At 44.8% G+C, this 13,276-nt stretch overlaps 1 protein-coding gene across 2 annotated transcripts in view; it reads left to right on the top strand.

Annotated features, from left to right (window-relative positions):
* Positions 1-869: 869 nt before the first annotated feature.
* Positions 870-13,276, top strand: part of LOC119493186 (dematin-like) — a 30,565-nt gene continuing 18,158 nt past the window's right edge. For both annotated transcript variants that reach the window (XM_037778332.1, XM_037778331.1), the window contains exons 1-2: positions 870-1,038; positions 12,576-12,629. The gene's annotated coding sequence lies outside the window, so the exon portion shown is untranslated. The remainder of the gene's footprint in view (positions 1,039-12,575; positions 12,630-13,276) is intronic.

Below are 13,276 nucleotides of genomic sequence, written 5' to 3'. Positions count from 1 at the left end.
GAGAGACAGACAGGTAATAGACTGGTCCAGAGAGAGAGAGACAGGTAATAGACTGGTCCAGAGAGAGAGACAGGTAATAGACTGGTCCAGAGAGAGAGAGACAGGTAATAGACTGGTCCAGAGAGAGAGACAGGTAATAGACTGGTCCAGAGAGAGAGACAGGTAATAGACTGGTCCAGAGAGAGACAGACAGGTAATAGACTGGTCCAGAGAGAGAGAGACAGGTAATAGACTGGTCCAGAGAGAGAGACAGGTAATAGACTGGTCCAGAGAGAGACAGACAGGTAATAGACTGGTCCAGAGAGAGAGACAGGTAATAGACTGGTCCAGAGAGAGAGACAGGTAATAGACTGGTCCAGAGAGAGACAGACAGGTAATAGACTGGTCCAGAGAGAGAGACAGGTAATAGACTGGTCCAGAGAGAGACAGACAGGTAATAGACTGGTCCAGAGAGAGAGACAGGTAATAGACTGGTCCAGAGAGAGAGACAGGTAATAGACTGGTCCAGAGAGAGAGACAGGTAATAGACTGGTCCAGAGAGAGAGAGACAGGTAATAGACTGGTCCAGAGAGAGAGACAGGTAATAGACTGGTCCAGAGAGAGACAGACAGGTAATAGACTGGTCCAGAGAGAGAGACAGGTAATAGACTGGTCCAGAGAGAGAGACAGGTAATAGACTGGTCCAGAGAGAGAGACAGGTAATAGACTGGTCCAGAGAGAGAGAGACAGGTAATAGACTGGTCCAGAGAGAGAGACAGGTAATAGACTGGTCCAGAGAGAGACAGACAGGTAATAGACTGGTCCAGAGAGAGACAGACAGGTAATAGACTGGTCCAGAGAGAGAGACACACACTGCTGTTATCACACGCGCGTGCACGCTCTCTCTGTCGCGCGCAGCCAGCCTATATGTGTCGGTGGTCGCAGAGAGAGAGACAGTTGAGAGACAGACAGTTGAGAGACAGACAGCTGAGAGACAGACAGTTGATGAGAGAGAGAAACATCCAGCAGCTCCGTCATCAACTGTCTAACATCAACCAGGTAAGAGCCGACCCGGAGGTCCTGATGTTAACTCATATTATAATATTATAAACTATGTTTTCGTGTTAAATAATATAAAATATGTTCGATGTTCTGCAGCCGAACTGCGAAGTGAAGTTTGTATTATAATATTCCAGTTGATATTTAATAGAGATGTGAGAGGAAGACGATAGAGATACTGTGGGAGAGTAAAAGTGGATGTTTTTAGCGGGACTCCGGCCAGATCTCTGCCCGCATGTAGGCGACCTTGTCCGGGGGAAGCCGGGCGCTCTGACACGCCGGACTGCGGTGCGACACAGCCGGGCAGAGAAGCTCCGACGGTCCGCTCTCTCTCTCCACCGGCCGGTTCCTCTCTCTCCGTGTTACCTTCAGATATATAACAGCGTCTAATTATCGAATTATATATAATCAGATATATGATTCAGGTACTGTGTGAAGTTATGTAAGAGGCTGAAGTGAGCAGCAGAGGAGGAAGAGAGGATGGAGAGGAGGGATGGAGGGATGGAGAGGAGGAGGAGAGGAGAGGATGGAGAGGAGGAGAGGAGGATGGAGAGGAGGAGGAGGGAGAGGAGGGATGGAGAGGAGGAGAGGAGGATGGAGAGGAGGGGAGGAGGAGGGATGGAGAGGAGGGATGGAGAGGAGGAAAGGAGGATGGAGAGGAGGAGAGGAGGAGAGGAGGAAAGGAGGAGAGGAGAGGAGGGATGAAGAGGAGGAGAGGAGGGATGGAGAGGAGGAAAGGAGGATGGAGAGGAGGAGAGGAGGAGAGGAGGAAAGGAGGAGAGGAGAGGAGGGATGAAGAGGAGGAGAGGAGGGATGGAGAGGAGGGATGGAGAGGAGGAAAGGAGGAGAGGAGAGGAGGGATGGAGAGGAGGAGAGGAGGGATGGAGAGGAGGGATGGAGAGGAGGAGAGGAGAGGAGGAGAGGAGGAGGAGAGGAGGATGGAGAGGAGGATGGAGAGGAGGGATGGAGAGGAGGAGGAGGGGTGGAGGGATGGAGGGCTGGATTAAGGAGGAGAGGATGTTTTATGTAACACCCCCCCCCCCCCCCCCTCCAGCATCACAACATCTGCCGGCCTCGTCTCTCCTCTCTCTCTCCTCTCTTAAATCCTCCCATGATACTCCCATAATATCTCTAAACTGCTTCTGTCATTTAAACAGAATATATCTTTATATTATCATTATAATAAATGTCTGTCACCGGTGGAAGTACATTTACTCAAAGTGCTGTAAGTGCTTTACTTGAGTATTTCCTGCTACATCTCAGAGGTAAATATTAATATAGACTCATTTCCTGTTAGTAGACATGATGAGGTATTTTGTGGATGAAGTCGCACCTGAAAAACGAGTGAAAAATACATGAAGTTTGGCCTGAATGTTGTGCAACTTTTAGCAACATCAGCTAATATAATATCTTATAGTTAGTAACCATGGTGACGTGTTTAGTGGGCGGAGCGGTGGGTGGAGGCAGAATAGTCGCTAACTGAGTCAAATTTAGATCGTGATGTGAACCGTTTAGTGTTAAAAAATAGAATTTTGGCGTCTATTTGCAGAGCAGTTTTGACGTCTGGTTCTGAATGTTTGATGGCGGTCAGACGTCAAAGGTCAAAAGGTCACGGCACAGATCCCACATGAACATAATGTGAACTGTAACAGGCCGACCAGCTGACGACTCTGTCCTATTGAAGCTGCTGTAGCTGTAGAATAATAACTCACAGTCCTGAGGGAGCTAGAAACAACCTGCTGTGTGTGTGCGTGTGTGTGTGTGTGTGTGTGTGTCTGTGTGTCTGTGTGTGTGTGTGTGCGTGTGTGTGTGTGTGTGTGTGACAGACGGACTGTGCTGCAGTTTAAATCTCTTCATATTAAGGATTTTATTTTCCTCCAAACACAGTTCTGTTCAGCCTCAACACACTATATAATAATAATACTCAGGTTAAAGTCCTGCATTTAAAATGTGACTATACATTTACTGTTATGTACTTAAGTACTAACTCGAGGTACTTCTACTCCACTACATTTATCTGACAGCTTTAGTTTCTTTATAAATTAAGATGTTGAGTTTATAAATCTGATGTTTAGTGATAAATGAATCTCTCCAACTAGATTGGGATTGGCTGCAGGGTTCCATTACTTCCTGATAATGAACACCTACTAAAGTAGTTCCAGTTAAACTGTCTGTTCACCGTTCTAAATAGAAAAACATCTGGATATCCTATTTACGTTAACAAGTGTTAACATCAGTCCTCTGAACACCACGGGGTGGAGACTGGGTCACACAAGCTGAATTAATAAATTACACCCTTTTCTCTTTGAATCTGGCTAGCATAACGTTAGCTTTATTCTAGCATAACGTTAGCTTTATTCTAGCATAACGTTAGCTTTATTCTAGCATAACGTTAGCTTTATTCTAGCATAACGTTAGCTTTATTCTAGCATAACGTTAGCTTTATTCTAGCGTAACGTTAGCTTTATTCTAGCCTAACGTTAGCTTTATTCTAGCATAACGTTAGCTTTATTCTAGCATAACGTTAGCTTTATTCTAGCGTAACGTTAGCTTTATTCTAGCGTAACGTTAGCTTTATTCTAGCGTAACGTTAGCTTTATTCTAGCGTAACGTTAGCTTTATTCTAGCCTAACGTTAGCTTTATTCTAGCGTAACGTTAGCTTTATTCTAGCGTAAAGTTAGCTTTATTCTAGCCTAACGTTAGCTTTATTCTAGCGTAACGTTAGCTTTATTCTAGCGTAACGTTAGCTTTATTCTAGCCTAACGTTAGCTTTATTCTAGCGTAACGTTAGCTTTATTCTAGCATAACGTTAGCTTTATTCTAGCCTAACGTTAGCTTTATTCTAGCATAACGTTAGCTTTATTCTAGCGTAACGTTAGCTTTATTCTAGCGTAACGTTAGCTTTATTCTAGCCTAACGTTAGCTTTCCAGCTAATAGCTGAGCCAAAGGGTTCTATGAACTGAGCCGACTAGAAGTCGTATCTAAGGTCCGTCCTATTTACTGGAGCAGTGAACAACGTTTCCATTGCATAAGAACATTATGGGATGGTAGTGATTGTTCCAGGTACAGTTTGGTATTAGTACATTTACTGTAACAGAGTATTAGTACAGTGTGGTATTAGTACATTTACTGTAACAGAGTATTAGTACAGTGTGGTATTAGTACATTTACTGTAACAGAGTATTAGTACAGTGTGGTATTAGTACTTTGACTGGTTGTTGTCTGTTCCTGTTAGACATGTGGTTTCCATCCTGATCACTGATTGGTCCGTTAACTAAACAGGTGTGGATGCTTCAGAATCAGGTGTGTTGTTGTTGTTGTTGTTGTTGTTGTTGTTGTTGTTGTTGTTGTTGTTGTCTTCGTTGTTGTTTGTTGTTGTCATTGTTGTTGTTGTTGTTGTTGTTGTTGTTGTTGTTGTCATTGTTGTTGTCTTTGTCGTTGTTGTCATTGTCGGTGTCTTTGTCTTTGTCGTTGTTGTTGTTGTTGTTGTTGTTTGTTGTTTATTGTCATTGTTGTTGTTGTTGTTGCTGAAAGCAGAGGATGTTATTTGGGTGATGAAACGAGTGTTTCTGTTTTCGAACATTCCCAGTTTGTGTTTGGTTGTCGTCCCGTTCTCGGTCGGTCCCTGAACGCCTCAGCGGCGCAGCGTGGGCTCTCTCCTCTATTTCTGGACACATGAGTCATCTTCACTCAGGTTATACAATAGAAAGTGAGCTCCACTGAGACTCTACTGCAGCAGGAATAGACTGCAGGAGTAGAGCTCCGTCAGCAGCATCACTGAGTTACACTTAGTCTGGTTACTCAGGTACATCTACTCAACTACTGCACTCAGGGACCATTCTGAGAGACTTTACTTTACGTTCTCCATTTACGCTGCTTTATACTTTGAGGGAATATTGTACTTTTACTGCATTAATGAGGCAGCTGTAGTTACTTTAAGTTTTTAATAATGATGATCCAATAAAACAACACACGGAGGAAAAAACCTTTAGTCTGTTCTCCAGATTCATGTTGTCGAGGTCCGGACCCCTGAAGGGTCCCGACCCTCAGGTCAGGAACCAGTTCTTTAGAGGACCAGCAGTCTGCAGCAGGACTCAGCTGGTTTCAGACCAGTTTGACGGGTCGTGTTGTTTGATAACTGGTGTGAGATGAATCCAAACGGACGGAGGCCTCAGCTCTTATCTCTGAGAGCAGCAGGGGGCCGAGGAGGGGGGGGGGTGTTGATGCTGCAGGAATGAGGCCACGGGCCCAGCCAGCGGTGGTGGTGGTGGGGGGGTGGTGGTGGTGATGATGGTGGTGGGGGGGGGGTTGTTGTACTGTGTTGTTTTGGCTGCAGGCGCTCAGTCAGTTGATTCTCTGCTGCAGGAATTTGAAGTTGAGTGTTTTTGCTGATATGACAGAACGACAGCTTCCTGTCTCCTCTGACATCACTACAGGAAGTCTGAGCTGCTCCGTTACCGGACAGGAAACGCCTCGACCCAACAGTCACATGACCCATTTAATCCACTACAGTACAGGTGTGATCCTCACTCACAGCTGGACCGTCTGATTAGATGGAACGGAGGAGGTAGGGAAGGAAAGAAAGTAGGGGAGGAAGGAAAGGAAGAGGTATAGGGAAGGAAAAGAGGAGGTATAGGGAAGGAAAGGAAGGAGGTAGGGAAGGAAAGAAAGTAGGGGAGGAATGAAAGGAGGAGGTATAGGGAAGGAAAGGAGGAGGTAGGGAAGGAAAGGAAGGAGGTATAGGGAAGGAAAGGAGGAGGTAGGGAAGGAAAGGAGGAGGCAAGGAAGGAAAGGAGGAGGAATAGGTGAGGAAAGGAGGAGGTATAGGGAAGGAAAAGAAGGAGGTATAGGGAAGGAAAGGAGGAGGTAGGGGAAGAAAGGAGGAGGTATAGGGAAGGAAAGGAATGAGGTATAGGGAAGGAAAAGAAGGAGGTATAGGGAAGGAAAGGAGGAGGTAGGGGAGGAAAGGAGGAGGTAAGGAAGGAAAGGAGGAGGTATAGTGGAGGAAAGGAGGAGGTATAGGGAAGGAAAGGAAAGAGGTATAGGGAAGGAAAGGAGGAGGTAGGGGAGGAAAGGAGGAGGTAAGGAAGGAAAGGAGGAGGTATAGGGGAAGAAAGGAGGAGGTATAGGGAAGGAAAGGAAAGAGGTATAGGGAAGGAAAGGAGGAGGTAGGGGAGAAAAGGAGGAGGTAAGGATTGAAAGGAGGAGGTATAGGGGAGGAAAGGAGGAGGTAAGGAAGGAAAGGACGAGGTATAGGGGAGGAAAGGAGGAGGTATAGGGAAGGAAAGGAGGAGGTAAGGAAGGAAAGGAGGAGGTAGGGGAGGAAAGGGTGAGGTAGGTGAGGAGAGGAGGAGGTAGGGAAGGAAAGAAAGTAGGGGAGGAAAGGAGGAGGTAAGGAAGAAAGAAAGAAAGGAGGAGGTATAGCGAAGGAAAGAAGGAGGTAGGGAAGGAAAGGAGGAGGTAGGGAAGGAAACAAAGTAGGGGAGGATATAGGGAAGGAAAGGAAGAGGTAGGGAAGAAAAGGAGGAGGTATAGGAAAGGAAAGAAGGAGGTAGGGAAGACAGGAAGACATTAATAAAAGGAAGAATGAGGTAGGGAAGGAAAGAAAGTAGGGGAGGATATAGGGAAGGAAAGGAAGAGATAGGGAAGACAAGGAGGAGGTATAGGAAAGGAAAGAAGGAGGTAGGGAAGGAAAGGAAAGGAGGAGTTAGGAAAGGAAAGGAGGAGGTAGGGAAGGACTTGTGTTGGCCACCAAACAAACATGGCTTCCAGGAACAGGTGATTACACGGTCCAGGTGTGATCACATGACCCACATCACCTGTGTGTTTCTGTTGTCATGACGACATCACCGGTGATGTGATGGAACCGACCGTTCATGAGCGTTCATCAAATCACTGTTTCATACTGGAAGCTGTCGTCATGGCAACAGCTGGGCTGTGTTGAAACCACAGGTGGGAGGAGGAGGAGGAGGAGGAGGAGCAGAAGGAGGAGGAGGAGGAGGAGGAGGGAAGAAGGAGATAGGGAAGGGAATGAGGGAGCATGGAAGGAAGTAAAGGACGAGACTGAAAAAAAAATGATGAGATGAGGGAATGAATTGATCAAGGAGAGGACAAGAGTGTAGGGAAGGAAAGAAGGATTGAAAAAAAAGATTAAGGCTAGGGAAGAAGGACGTAGGAAGGGAGGAGGTAGGAAGGGTGAGCAGTAAGGAAAGGAGGAAAAAGGAGAGAAAGGATGTTAGGAAGGAAAAGAGGAAGTATGGAGAGAAAGGATGTTAGGGAGGAAAAGAAGAGGTAGAGCAGTAGGGAGGAGGAGGAGTGGAAATTAAATGAGATATAGGGAAAGACAGAAGGAGGAGGGCAAGGAATTGAGGATGTAGGGAAGGAATTAAGGGAGTATGGAAGGAAAGAAGGAGGTATAAAATGAATGGGGAGTGTGGATGGAAGGAGGACATTAGGAAGGAAAGGATGAAGTCAAGGAAAGAAGGAGGAAGGCAAAGAGATTAGGGAGTATGGAAAGGAAGGAAGTTGAGAAGGTTGTAAGAAGTAAGTAAAGGAGGGAAGGAAAGGAGATAAGGGAGAATGGAAGGAAAGGAGAAGATAGCTAGGAAAGCAAAGGAGGGGGTAGGAAAGTAAAGAAGTACGTAAGGAAAGGAAAAGGAGGAGATGAGGGGATATGGAAGGATGGAGGCTGTTAGGGAAGGAAAGGAGGAGATAAGGAAGGAAAGGAGAGGAAAGGAAATGAGATTTAGTGAAGGACAGAAGTTGAGCTGCTGTCAATCACAACTTCACCACAAACGTCTTAAAGACGCCGTGATGTCGTCCGCGTCGGCCAATGACAGCAGCCGTTGCCGTAACGATGACAGGCTGGGTGTGGTCACATCTCTGTGAGGAGAGATAAAGGCCTGCCAACACACACGCACACACACACACACACACACACACACACACACACACACACATTTATTTCTTTGATTAGCGGAGTGTCAGTTCATGAACGTTCAGTACTCGGATGAAGTCGCTTGTGAAAAACAAATGAAAGTGAAAAATACATGAAGTTTGGCCTGAAGAGGAGAGTTTAGTTAGTTAGTTTAGTTAGTTTAGTTAGTTAGTTTAGTTAGTTTAGTTAGTTAGTTTAGTTAGTTTAGTTAGTTCAGTTAGTTTAGCTCTGAGAATATCTAGTGAATGTTCAGTGGACGTTTGTGCAGAAATAACTGCTGCAGCTCCTCCAGACCAACAGAGATTTCCCGTGTCTTGTGAAGTGACGGGGCTCCGCAGAGAGAAACGTTATCGTCTCCGACCAAAACTCCGGCGTCTCCCCCGTTCCCTCCGGCCGCGGTCGGGAGGCTGAGGCGGGAAAAGCCAACACTAGGATCAGCATTGATTCATGGAGAGACCTTGGTCTGGTCAGCTAACATTACTGCCAAGCAGCTGAAATATAGAGTGATATTGTGCTTTTAGCTGACGTGTGTCTCCTCACTGTGTTGAGCGATGTAGAACATTTAAAGGTGACGTTTGAACCGACAGAATAATCAGTTTAGAGCTGTGTGAATGTGAAGCTGTGACTCAGCAGTTTTCAGTCTCTGACCCACTTCCAGCTTCAGGCATCAACATGTTTTATATTTTAATGCATCACGACTCGACTAAATCCCTCTGATGAGACAAACAGTGAGCCCGGCGGGACGAACATTCAGAGGAGGTTCTGCAGCTTTGAAGCTCAAGATGGAAACCAGAGAAAGTTACACATTCAGATCTGCAGATGAAGATCTGATCAGAAAACTGTCCTTGTTGGACTCAGACTCTGAAAACCTCTAATGGCGTGTTTGCTGCTTTGCTGGATTGTTTGTACACTCAAACGTGTGCGTGTGTGTGTGCGTGTGTGTGTGTGTGTGTGTGTGCGTGTGCGTGTGCGTGCGTGCGTGTGTGTGTGTGTGTGTGTGTGTGCAGTCATAAAGCTGAATGTCTGCTCGTTCTCAGGACCTCAGAGTGTTTTCTGTGTAGATGCGGTGACCGTCACTAACGACCTCCTCAGTGATATTAACACCATTATTTATGTTTCTAACACAAAGACAGAAGACAGACAGAAGACAGACAGACACCCAGTCAGTTAAACGTCCCTCTGCTGGAATGTCATTACCAAGTACATTTACTCAGTTACTTAAGTACAAATGTGAGGTACTTGTACTTGTAGAGAAAATCCTTCTTCAGCTGAATAACGTCTTTAAAAAGCTTCTTGGATCAGCTGGAAGATGTTTCGTCACAAAGCTGAAAACAGGCTGTTTATCTGACACCATGGAAAGATGACTTTTTAGAGATAGCCAACATGCTTCTAGTTCTAGCTGGTTTGAGCTAAAAGTAATGGAAAGACATTTAAATAGTTATCTAAAAGTAATGGATAAACAGTTGATGTGGATATTATTTGAATTCTGTCTTTTATTTGAGAATTGATCATATTAATGTGTAAACTGCTGGGGATGTGTCAGCAGGGCTGAGTGTTGGTATTGATTATGTTATATTCTGTAGCTTGTTTCCTGATTTAAGGGGCCTGTTAGTAAGAATCCTAAATGTCTTGTTAACAGCTTCACCTGTGTCCGTTAAGTCAACTAAAGTCAGCGTCCTGTTGCTGGCGCTTGTGCTCGCTCTACATAGACATGAAGGAGCATCACTCAACACAGTGAGGAGACACACGTCAGCTAAAAGCACAATATCACTCTATATTTCAGCTGCTTGGCAGTAATGTTAGCTGACCAGACCAAGGTCTCTCCATGAATCACTGCTGATCCTAGTGTTGGCTTTTCTCGCCTCAGCCTCCCGACCGCGGCCGGAGGGAACGGGGGAGACGCCGGAGTTTTGGTGGGAGACGATAACGTTTCTCTCTGCGGAGCCCCGTCACTTCACAAGACACGGGAAACCTCTGTTGGTCTGGAGGAGCTGCAGCAGTTATTTCTGCACAAACGTCCACTGAACATTCACTAGATATTCTCAGAGCTAAACTAACTCTTCTGCAGTGTGGAGTGAGCAGCATGCACGTGAGAGGTGGAGCGAGAGAGAGAGAAGGAGCGTGGTGTGTGAGTGAAGGCAGGCAGAGGAGCAGAGGAGCAGAGGAGCAGAGACTCCGGTCCTGGAGACCAAAGCTACGGTCTCCCCCGCGTCCTCCGACCGCGGCCAACACTGTTTAACAGCTTCACTAGATACAACCAAGAGGTTTTGGTGCTTCACTGGAGTTTGTGTTGGAGTCTGAGTCTGAACAGCGGAGACACACGAGAGACCAGGAGACACACGAGAGACCGTGAGACACACGAGAGACCGTGAGACACACGAGAGACCGTGAGACACACGAGAGACCGTGAGACACACGAGAGACCGTGAGACACACGAGAGACCGTGAGACACACGAGAGACCGTGAGACACACGAGAGACCATGAGACACACGAGAGACCGTGAGACACACGAGAGACCATGAGACACCGACCAGCAATGATTTATACCTGGAACAAGTTACTAACAGAACTTTAAGTCATAATTTTGGCAATTTTACTGAATGTTTTGTCGGCTCTGGTATCAAACAATCAAACTGATCAAACGTAAAAGATTTCAGCCGTGAGTTTGTTTCTGTTCTTCTTCTTCTCTGTTTGTGTTATCAGTCAGGAGTCTCTCTCTCTCAGCTGATGGAGCACCTCCACTCTGGGCTGTTGGTGAGAGGAATTCTGGGAAACGTAGGAATAATCACTGACTGCTGTAGACAAGGTGGATTGAGTTTGATTTATCCTCCGAGGCGTGGCGGTCGGGTGGGGTTTACATCACCCGGTGTCGGGTGGTCCGATGGTGGTCCGATGGTGGGAGGTCTGTTTTAGTGCAGCATCTCTCTCTTTGTCTCTCACACATTTCTGCCAGCTGATTCGACGGCTGGGTGTGGTAACCTAGCAACCTTCAGATATCTCCCAGCATGCCACTGAGTTATCTCCCGTCCCAGCAGACTCACAAGAGCCTGAACCAACTCTGTTCATATATTTAAATATATCTATGAGATGTGTGAGTGATGGAGGAGGTGGAGGAGTTTATTATTATCACACTTGCACAACGACGGCGAACCACAGGCTGAACTCAAACACAGAACAACTCCTGCAGCCGATCACTAATTCACTCATCAATACTCTGTATTATCTGTATTGTAATGAACATAAGAGAGTTTATGTAGCTAGCTGACTATCGCCACATTCAGCTGAAACAGCTGCCAGATGTGGCTCGTTTCAGAATCACCTCACACAGCCAGATTTGTTTGGCTTTTGCTTTTCACTGTTTAGCTTGAATTTATTCTGATTAATGAAATATCAGCACTGTTATCAGTCAGTGGAGCCTCCAGACATGTTTCTGAATGTCAGGAATTCTACAGTATTAAGACCTTTTCTCATAAACAGTTTAAATATCTAGCTAAAGGTTAGCTAAAAGTGATGGATAAAGAGTTGAAATACACCGTTCGTAGCTATACCTACGAAAAGTAATGCGCTGTAATTCATAAATATATCTCACAAAATCACCGCTGTGTAGGGGGGAGGTCGAGGTTGGGATGTATGGGTTGGTCAAAAAACACCGGACTATAACGGGATCTCCCAGGAGACCAATGTTCAAATCCCGTGTGAAACCAGAAGTCAACGTGGATTTATTTGTCACGTAACTTCCGTACTTAAGTTACGTCACTTCCAAACCTCCATCTTTTCCTAAACCTAACTAAGTAGTTTTATGTTGAAAAGACCGGAGCGAAGGTACAGTAGGTACTTGTACTGTAGGAAAACGCACGGAAAATGAGAAATAACGTTTTGTAAAAAATCCTATGAGCCGTTGTCTGAGGATATGTTGCTCAGTTGTACGTTTCCAAAATCTTAGTACGGATGATAATATTTATCAGTGGCAGTTAAACAGTGCGTGGTCTTTATCACCCTATTTTTGATCCATATGATTGTCCTTTCCTTTTGTTCAGAGTAATCAGAACAAATATGTTTAATATAAAATACCTCAGTTTATTGACCTGTAGAAAAGAATTACAGGTCTCATTAGACCTCCTCTCAGGCTCAACCTCTGACATCACTTCCTGTTAATGTGAAAGGAGTTCTGCAGCTGATGAACATCATCGTTTAGCTGATGGAAACATGTGTTTGTTGTTTAAAGTTAACAGAATGATCTGACAGCAGCATTCAGTCCAACATGAACATCTCTCAGTCTCATGTTGTGTTTTCAGTCATTTTGTCAGATTTCATTTTCAGATCAAACTCCAGGCAGCGTCGTCGCTTAGCAACAGAGTCGACTTCCTGGAAATAAAAAAAACGTGAATCTGAAAATAGATGCAGAGCAAACAAGAGGAGAACGCTTCGGCCTCCATTCAGAAGTCCGTTCAGATATCTGCTGATTCTAACAGGAGTCACTCTGAGCAGCAGCTTCACCTGTCTGCTGCTGGAGAGCTTTTATTCTGAAGGATGAGGCTGTTTCCTGTCCTCTTCATGTTGACACCATGGTTTACATGCTCTGTTTCCTGTCTGCAGACTGGTGACCTGAAGAAGAAGCTGAGCTGTAGAGACAAAACCAACTGTGAAGATGTAAGTCGACCTTTTTCTCATTTAAAGCGTTAATTTGTATTTTGTCCTGCCGAAAAAATCATCCGCCAATTTTTAGATTATTTTCTTCACACAAACAGAAAACATTGTTTTAAGAGAGCTTCAGTTCAGTTTTGTGTTTATTTATAGTTTGAATCAGATAGTTTCAGACAATCTGTTGAAGCAAAATGTAGTAAATGAGTCAGCAACAAATATAGGAGAACATAACAGAACAGGTAAACAGTCATGAGAACCATTACAGATGTTCACAAAGAATTCAAGAATATGGTAAAGGGATAAAGAAAGTAATGGATAAACAGTTGAAATAGTTGACGTTATTCTAATCTAACCTGATAGTCTAAGACCTGTCTAAGGCCAAGACTAATCTAAAACTAAGTTTATGATACTGGCTCTTTAACCTAACCCAATTAACAACCCTTTAAATGTTTTTACTGCCTCTTAATGTTGTAATTAGATTCAAACATGGACGAATTACGCTTGTTTTGTGAGGATAACCAGGCCTGTTTGAGACAATCGATGTGAATAACTATATTCCAGATTCATGAGTCATTTTCTGTTACAAAATACAGATATATAGATCAGATAAACCCAGTGATAATCAATAAATAACAAAAATAGGCTCAAAACAA

Source organism: Sebastes umbrosus, chromosome 8, assembly GCF_015220745.1.
Source record: "Sebastes umbrosus isolate fSebUmb1 chromosome 8, fSebUmb1.pri, whole genome shotgun sequence".
Lineage (NCBI taxonomy): Eukaryota > Metazoa > Chordata > Actinopteri > Perciformes > Sebastidae > Sebastes > Sebastes umbrosus.
The sequence above is the reverse complement of the archived record's forward strand: the minus strand, read 5'-3'. Positions and strand labels throughout refer to the sequence as shown.